A 9578-nucleotide genomic window follows, 5' to 3' on the forward strand; every position below is an offset into this window, starting at 1 on the left:
TTCACCCAAACCTCCTTTATATACTAATAATTATCACCAACCTCAAATCAATCAGGCTCATGTATCCACAGTATTACAACATAACCCCTCCCCCTCATCAACTCCTGATCTAATAACTATATATGCACTAATATAACTCTAAAATAAAAACTCAATGCACAAACTCGACAACCCTCCCCCCTCCCAACACCCCATAACTGCACGACCCCAACTCTCCTCTACCTACTGATAACTCTCACCAATGCACAATTCGTTGCACCTACCTTTCCCGTCCCATCTCCAACAACTATCTTGTACTAATACTCACAAAATAATGATAAAAGTCAGAAAAGTGAACAGTTACAGACGAAAGCTAAGGGAAAGTTTTATAAGAAAGAGAACATTGATACTGAAGAAAAGTTTTTCATCAAGTGCAAGACTGGATACGGTTACAAGAATGGACGCCAAAAACAAGTTTAACTATCACCTGCATGACACTAACCACTCACCAACAACTCACAGTCCAGCGGAGGGACTATAAACGGTGTCCCGTGTAGGAGGGTCCAACCTGCACGTAAAAAATCACTCTGTGTATTGTCGAAAGAGTAGGCGCGTTAACGCCGACACAGAGGATAGGGATAGATTAGATTACATTTATTTTCGACGACTCGACGGACTTCCAAAATATAGGAACAAAACAAAACACAAAATAGAGTAGGATATAAGTAAAGGACAGCCTGGATACGGTACGCCCTCCTCCTAGACCAACGCCATGATATGATACGATCGGTGATCTCCCCATCTTTTTTTATATAAGAAAATTCCAATAAGACACATATAGTATAAGCCCAACAACTTATAGACCCCCATAAGACCATCTACTACCAACCAATTTTTATTTTTATTTTTGTATTTATTTTCTTAAAAAGACATACACCAAAGAATTAAGGGTAAATATCTGCATACACCATAGGGACCCCTCGGATAATCTCAAACTCCGGCCAAGTCTGACAAGGAAACAAAGTACTGTACCTAACGGAAGCAGAGACGTTTCTCTACTGTCGGGCACAACCGGCAGTAAGAGACCCGAGGTACATAACAAATACAATATATAAACCTCCCTATAAGAACAGGAATATATGCAATAAATACACTTTAAAAATAAAAAATAATTTTATTTTTTATGTACATATATACATTAATAAAAGCCACATTGGCCAAATTCGAATCCCCTCAACGACACAAATACATAAGTAAGAATCAACAACCAAAGCTACATCATCCGGCGCGATAAACCATTTCGGACCAAGGAGTCGTCTCCAAATTACATCATAAGATAAGGAAAGAATAGAATAGACGACTCCAAACGACCCCCCGAGGGAAGGCAACTTCCCTCACGCCGACTGAACACTGACTTCCGTCAGTGAGATGAAACCCGTAAGGGCGGATTCATGTAGGCGCGAAACCCGTCATCCATCCATCCATCCATAAATCACATTAGATTTCTCGACTTAAGAAAATCAAATCTCGTCAAATAGTGTTGCGTTCATTACACTTTTAACTGTTTTAGACATGTAAAGACGCATTATGCACACATATGGATGTCTTCTAATTATGTGTAAATACAACTGCATGCTACAGTCGAAGAAAGACTTTGAATTGATCTTGTATTATGACGATTTTTATGCAGACAATTAATCGTAATAATTCTCGTCAGACATTGATCATCGGTACGTGCGATGGCCTCCAATCGCACCATTGCACAATTATAAGCATAGAGTGTGTGTCGGATTCTGGTACCTACCTGAGACTAACCATTCCTTAACATTTATATGTTATGCCTCTGCTTGACGTTCAGCTTAAATGGGAGGCAATAAGGACTGGTTATCTCGGTTTCAGAATAATGTGACTTGTAAGATTTCTCGCGTTACAATACGACAGTTGCCGAGGAGGATTGCGAAAATAATTCATTTAGGTAAATGAGGTAAAATCCGCGACTCTACAGGAACCCTTTATTAGTCGAATCGTTTGCTAAAATGCAGCGGAACGCAACAGGCGTATCCCCATTTCCACAACCTGTATGGATTTGCATTGTAGTGGCACATTTAAAATAACACATGAGGCCCACCTGCAGAATCGGGGAATGGTTTCTTCCTTGACTTTTTATGGACATTGAAGAAACCAAGAATGTATTGTAAAGGGCGACTAATGTGGGGTCCCCTTCAGAATCTGGACTTTTCTTGTGTCTCCTACTTATAGGATATCGACGAGACCAACATTGATCTGCTGCCACAAATGGAAGACTTTGCGTTTCCTCTCTTTCCTGTTTTCTTCCTTTTATGTGTTGTCATATAGGTATTACTTTGTCGTCGTCGGTTGCGTCGTTCGAAACAATGTTTCCGTGCGATACCGTAAATTCCCTCGGATTGATTGAACTCAAACATGGTACACATCTTGCATTAAAATTTAGCTCGAACGAGTTCGCATTTTTGGTGGAGTTATGCCCCTTTTATTGCCAAATAAGTGCATTATGTAGTTAATGCAGGAACTATTTTTAATTTCATTAATCAATTCCTTTGAAATTTTGTACGGTAATACTAGAAACAATAATGTTCCACATTTAATACGCGTTTTTCGGTCGAGTTTCAACTTTCCGCGTTTTGGCGTATCACACTTGACATAGCAACACTGCCCTTCATTTTTGCCGTTAACTATTTTTTGTTTCACGGTAACTCAAACAATTGTTCTCCGATTTTAGTAAACTACTTGGTAGTTACTCATTACCTGAATGCTTTGAATGAGTTCTGAAATCGTGACATTTAAACGCTATTCGGCAGAGCTATGCCCCATTTTCATTGCTGAGTCAGGGCATTCTGTCGAAAATACAAGAACTTTTTAACTATTTGTTCAAGACTCCTACCTCAAAGCAAAGGTTCTAGTTTTAGTAATAGCAACATTGACCACGAAAGTGTAATTCTGAAACACAAAACACCTTGCGCTATAATCACAGTAAATGAATTGCGAGGTCACAGTCACCTACAAATCGGTGGCAGTAAACACATTTATATCACATGTCACTAATTGCTTCTAATATATAATACCCTTCCGCGGGACTGGCGAGCGTATCATGCTCCCGCTCGCAGTGCTCTTGTTTATTAGTATGATATAAGGCACGTCGGTGGTACACCTGCTTGTTGCCGAGAAAGGATTTCCAGTTTTGTGTCGCCTGCAACGTGAGCAGACATATAGGTATTACTTGCGATAACTTGAGTTGATTGAACTCAACATTCATATAGTGCTTACACTGTACCTACTAAAAGTGTTTGCTTGGGACTGCTTTTCAGGTCAAATGTCAAGGTCACCGTTGCTATAAATAGAAATTCTGTTTCCGTGTGATAACTAGATTTTCTTTCGGTCGGTCGAAATCAAATCAGACTTCATACAGCTTTCTAACCAATAGTACTTGCTCAGGATTGCTTCTCAGGTCCGAAGGTTTAAGGTCAAGGTCATCGTACAAATCTAACTATAAATAGGAAATCTGTTTCCGTGTGATAACTTGCGGTTCTTAGGGTTGATCGAGCTCAGACTTTATACAGTGCTTGCTTGGGATTGCTTTACAGGTTAAAATGTCAAGTTTACCATTACTGTAAATAGAAATCTGTTTTCGTACGATGACCTGAGTTTCTTAATTTCTTTGGATTGCTTTTCAGGTCCAAATATCAAGGGGACCGTTGCTATAAATAGATAATCTGTTGCGCAGGCGACACATCCACTCCTGTGGAATTCTTGTTAAGTTACTTTTCGCTCCTGGAGGTGTCTCCCTAGCCACCCGTCCTCATATGAAACTTTCTATTGCGAGGAAGTTAAACGGCAAGCAAACTAACAGTCATCGTACACTTTTAGCTGCCACGATCTTAACTTGGTAGTGATTTAAGTTAAATCAGACACGAAATATGTATCTTTGGATTGCTCTCATTGTATTTTCTATATGATTATTTAGTCGAGCACATGAAAGTTGGTGAGCAATGGACATGTAAATGGTGTATCATGTTAGAAATAAGAACAAAATTGTGTAAGCAAATATATGTTGCAAGAATGAAATATTGATACAAAGCCGAGAACGTTAAACGCAGGCGTGACATTTACATTCTAGTTGGAACGAAAACTATTGGTTTAAATTTCGGAAATTGAGTCCAATAAATGTCTTACATTACAGTACAATGAATAAATCTCGTCCACATTGTAATTGTGACCTACGGGGTATGGATAAGACGTACAGAAATGTCGCTGGTTTAGTAGTTCGGAATGTGTTAAGCCGGGAAGAACATTCAATCTTGCTAAAACCTCTGTCAAAGAACACGAACCTAAAACAACTAATCATTCAAGACAATCAGCTGTATGAGAGTACTAGTTATGCAAAGCATATTGTACTTGTTTAAATCACATGGTACATAGACGCCATAATATATTGCTTTCATTGATATATATTTACTTCTTTTACATTCGCAAGCTTAAATGACGCGGTATTAAGTTAGATAAAATAGCGTTAAGCAGGTAATTCAAAGCACCGATAAATGTGTTAGTATGACAAAGAGAAATGTATTGCAGTTCAATCCTTAGAATATGCTTTTATCTGAAATATTGATATTATTTCAAAACAGCTGAGTGGTATCATTAATGGTCCGCCTTAGGTAGCATTCCGATATGTTGACTTATTGCCGTTACATACATTAGTAAGTCAACCATTTATGAATACTTAAAATATTGCATAACAAAGAAGGTTGATTTGGTACTGAATTGTCTGCATTGCCAGTTCAATGTTCGTTTCATCCATTAGTAAAGTTTGTTTCGATGTTGTGTATTGTCAGTTTTGCTAGGAATAAACCCATTACCTTGCAAAAGAGTGTTCAACTTCAGACAATATTGCCAGTTTGTATTTGTAAGTGACCGGGGGTCACGGTGGCCAAGTGGTCAATGCATCTGACAATCAGCTATCACCACTGGGTCACGGGTTCGATGCCTACATAGGGCAGTTGCCAGATGCTGACCGTGATATTGGCTACGTTTGGCTAAGGGTTTAAATAAAAAGCAAACGATATGTGTATCTCTTTCGTAATAACATCAACTTGATAAACAAAGGAATTGTAAATGTGTAAAATGTAGAAACACTAACGAACTTCCGTGTTGATATATTCGTTTTACGAATTTCGTTCAACAACAAAGTACTTAAAATGATTTATTTGCTGTCCTTCACTAATAATCCGCAAGCGGCTGTGCTGTTAATGACATACGGTTTTTCATGTAGGCGCTCACGCTATGATGTTTTTTGTATTTATGGTCCAGCGGTAATCACTGTTTGTGTAAATTCCGTTTTTGTACATGTGCGATGCGGCGCCGCCGACTGACAGGTCGATGGTATATTGTGGATACATTATGGTCGTTGTCCATTTGATGTACGGTCCCCATGTCTGGTTGTATTATTAGCAAGCTGATATACAGACAGGTGCGTCGTACCATAGCTCCAAGCCAGTATACCCAATAAGATAGACTAGTGTGGAATGATAATTGTACAAAGTGTACTTGTTATCGCGCCAGACAAATGTGTACTGAAATCAGGATGTAAATTATAAATCTTCCGAAAGGTTTCTACAAACACTGATATGAAGATGATGACCTCTCAAATCTAAGTTGTTGGCTTATTTCATCTCATTGCGATAGCTACATGTTCTTGTACATGTTCTGATTTGAACAGATATTTAATAAGCAATTACAGAGTTTTTGAAGTGTCTTTCTTTGCCAATATTTGGTTTGGTTGAATGTTGTTCAACGTCCTATTAACAGCTTAGGTCATTTAAGGACGTGCCGTCATGTGTGTAATATCTTTTTCTTTTGAGTGTCAACTTTTTAGCAATGAAAGGCGTATTTTGTTTCAAAATATGAATGCCTTAGGTATAGATATAAATTTAGAGATTATTTTGTTTGGCAATCCAGATATTTCGGTAGGCCTTAACTCTTACGTTTTTAGACATGTTCATCACTTCATCAAATCAAGCAAAAGATTTTGAACGGTGCTTTTTAAAGTTGTGTATTTGTACTTGTGTGAATATTATATATATATATCAACTTCATGTTTATGCCTATTATCATTGTTGACATGTAATTGTAAATGTATGACGGGAGAAGGATTTGATAAGTTGTAATATCTTGTGCCCAATCCGTTGTTCAATTTTATTGGCAATATGTATGTTTAAAGTAAAGTGTAGTATATGCGTGCATGTGTTTGTGTATGCAGGTGACAGGGTATGTTGAGTAGCTTTCCTCCTTGTGATAGCGCGGATCTGATGCCGACTTTTAGTGCTATCTCACTGAAATACCATGTCGAAGGCGCCCAGCAGAACATTCCGCCGGGTTACATTATACTGACAACGGGTGAACCAGTTCTTGCCATTCCCCTAAATGCTGAAAGTTAAGTAGGGAATAACAACTCCCATTTTAAGGATTTTGGTATGTCCCGGCCTGGGCTAATAAACCTTGCATCCACCCCGCCGACATCGTGTGCACTGTTGTGTGACGCAGATGATAAAGCCATCCTACCGTAAACTAATATTATAGTAATATTTCCACTCGTATATAACAGACATTGAGAAAAAAAAATCATTTAAACGGCTCCTCGAATTTCCTATAAAAAGACTATAATTGCTAAATATGTGTGTTTTGAACATATGTGTCCTACTGTCTGCATCGGTTAAACTTTGAAAGAAATACATGTATGGACGTGGCTCCACTGTTATAGTTCTCCTCAAGCGATTACCATTTGTATGTTAACATTATACACATGGAAGTACATTGAAAGACATTTCTCACTCAGTACCCGTGAGGGCCTGTCCTGGACACTTGTAAGTACAGCACTTATTATTATTCCCCTGAACTCTTGTGAAACAACGCTTTTTATTATGTAACGTACTGTTAACTGCATATACTGTCGACTGTCTGGATTATAAGCAGGCCTTGATCAATTGAGTTCCGTATACTACTGATATATTTATATATATATTATATAACGAAGAGACAAGGAAGGTGAGACGACTATTTTTCACAGATGAGTCGATGTAAACGCTCTTTACTCCTGACGGTCGACGTCGTGTTTACCGTCGGCGTTGGGGACGTTCCACTGACGCATGCGTTATCGAGACGGGTAGATGTTAAGGTGGATTAGTTATGGTCTTGGGGGGAATTAGTCCGAATTATTTTGACGTTTTATCGACTTTTTTCATATCGGTTTGTCGTCGATTAACGTCAGAACTCCGGCCCTCTATAATATGCGGGAAATATGCGACCCGTGCCCGGAGCGCACTTCAAACTGATATTTTAGAAACAAATCGTCACTTTCACACACATGTTGCACATGAATCAAAAGCTCTATTCTTTATGTACTAGGTGGTATCAATAACATGTTTCAAAGATCATTACGAAAAGTGTTTTCTAACGTTTTCTATACCAACCCATGTTTTTAATGGAAATTAGGTCATGAGCAATGTCACATGACTTGACGAGATCTCGCATTACCGAAGGTATATCCCAACGTTATGACGTAGGCCGGCGAGATTTTAGTCACGTGGCATTAGAAGGCGGGGCTATCAAAAAACTAGAGTAAAACAGAGTAAGTTTGAAAAAATATGTTTTTAGTGATTGTATTGGTTGTTTGAGGCATGTAATTTATGTTCATCTTGTGCATAAAGAATAGAGCTTTCGATCCATGTGCGACATGTGTGTGAAAGTGACGATTTGTTTCTAAAATATCAGTTTGAAGTGCGCTCCGGGCACGGGTCGCATATTTCCCGCATATTATAGAGGGCCGGAGTTCTGACGTTAACCGACGACAGATATGAAAAAAGTCGATAAAACGTCAGAATAATTCGGACTAGGGGGGAATCTCTTATGTACAAAACACCCGTTAACGTAATGCAGGGCACCTTAATAGTTGTACGATACCCGCGATACCAATGTGTCACCAGATTTCAATCTCCAATATCGGGGGTCCCTTCCTATGACGAAAAATCCTACAGAAGTTGGTCTATTAATTAATGAAATTTTCGGTAATTTGTTTATGATAGACGATTTTCACAGCCTTATAAAACTCTTATACATATACACGGCATCCTATACCATTCTGTATTGTATAACAGACATTCCCCATTCATAAATCGTATGACGTGACGTCTACAATGCAATGACGTCACATCAACAATACAATGACGTCACGTCAACAATCCCTCAACTTCACGTCAACCATGAATTTAACATGTAGCATGAAAAGGATAAGAATCTTCCATCCATATGAGGGTGAGGAAGGGAAATATCAACCATCGAGGAAAGATTCTTAAGTTACCAAATACTCGGCGAAGCCTCGTGTTTGACAACTTAAGCATCTTCCCCCTCGGGTTGCGATTCCCCTATCACACACCAAGGGGGTGACAGATTCTTTTATTCACGCATGAATTAAACATGGTAGATTTCTTAGATATGTTTTAAAATAACACGCATCAATATGGTTACATTTGTAACAGCAAACGTATGGTTATTTTTCAAGTTTTACCGAGACATCAACAATTTCTGATACACACGACAGCAAAACTGTGTAAACAGCATCGGACATTGAAGCAATAATGCCATTACAACTTAAACGATTATTACATTCTTCACGGCCTATTCCCACATACAATGTTATAAGGGTAAATTAATAAAATAAAAAATGTAAAAGGTAGCGATATCTAACTTACGATAAAGGAAATACAGGAAGCAATGTGGAATAAGATATACACAAATGTAAATTATACCTTGTCAGTATATGACTGGATAGTGTTATGCTACCGTGTCTTGGTTATGACGATTCATTTCAATTCCTATTTCAACACATTTTATTGACAGTATAAGCGATAGTCAATAGGATCAGACATCAGACATAGTCTATCTAAGTCCTCTCCTTAAGGTGACAACAGGTGGTAAGAAACACACACATACTTGTATTATATTCTAATTCGCTTCCCTCAAACGAACATAAATTATTTATCATATAAAACTCCAACTCTTTACCGGGAGTTCGTCCGCCTAGCAACGAGGACGTACATATTTATTCAGGTAAAATTACATGGAAATCGGAAAATGGATCCGTAATCCCAGTGCTGTGCGGGAATTGCTGGCCACTTCGTCTTGTCCTTCATGCTCCAAAATAGCTGTACACAAATCAGGTTGTTTCATTCCCCATGTGAAAGGATTGCTGGAAATATAATGTAACAGCCACCCAAAAACTGAACAAGTACTAACAAGAATGGGCGGGTGGGCGGGAAGTCCGGACTGATCAACAGCTAGGCGAACACAGACACCTGTACGTGTCGCTACTGTCCCAAGCATACCTGTCCCACGTGCACTAGTAGCTGCACGTGCGAGACAAGACACGGACATCCCGTCCACTCGTTTACATAACAATGATAAATATATTTATATTCTAATTCGCTTCCCTCAAACGAACATAAATTATTTATCATATAAAACTCCAACTCTTTACCGGGAGTTCGTCCGCCTAGCAACGAGGACGTACA

This window comes from Mizuhopecten yessoensis, unplaced genomic scaffold, assembly GCF_002113885.1.
Source record: "Mizuhopecten yessoensis strain PY_sf001 unplaced genomic scaffold, ASM211388v2 scaffold716277, whole genome shotgun sequence".
Lineage (NCBI taxonomy): Eukaryota > Metazoa > Mollusca > Bivalvia > Pectinida > Pectinidae > Mizuhopecten > Mizuhopecten yessoensis.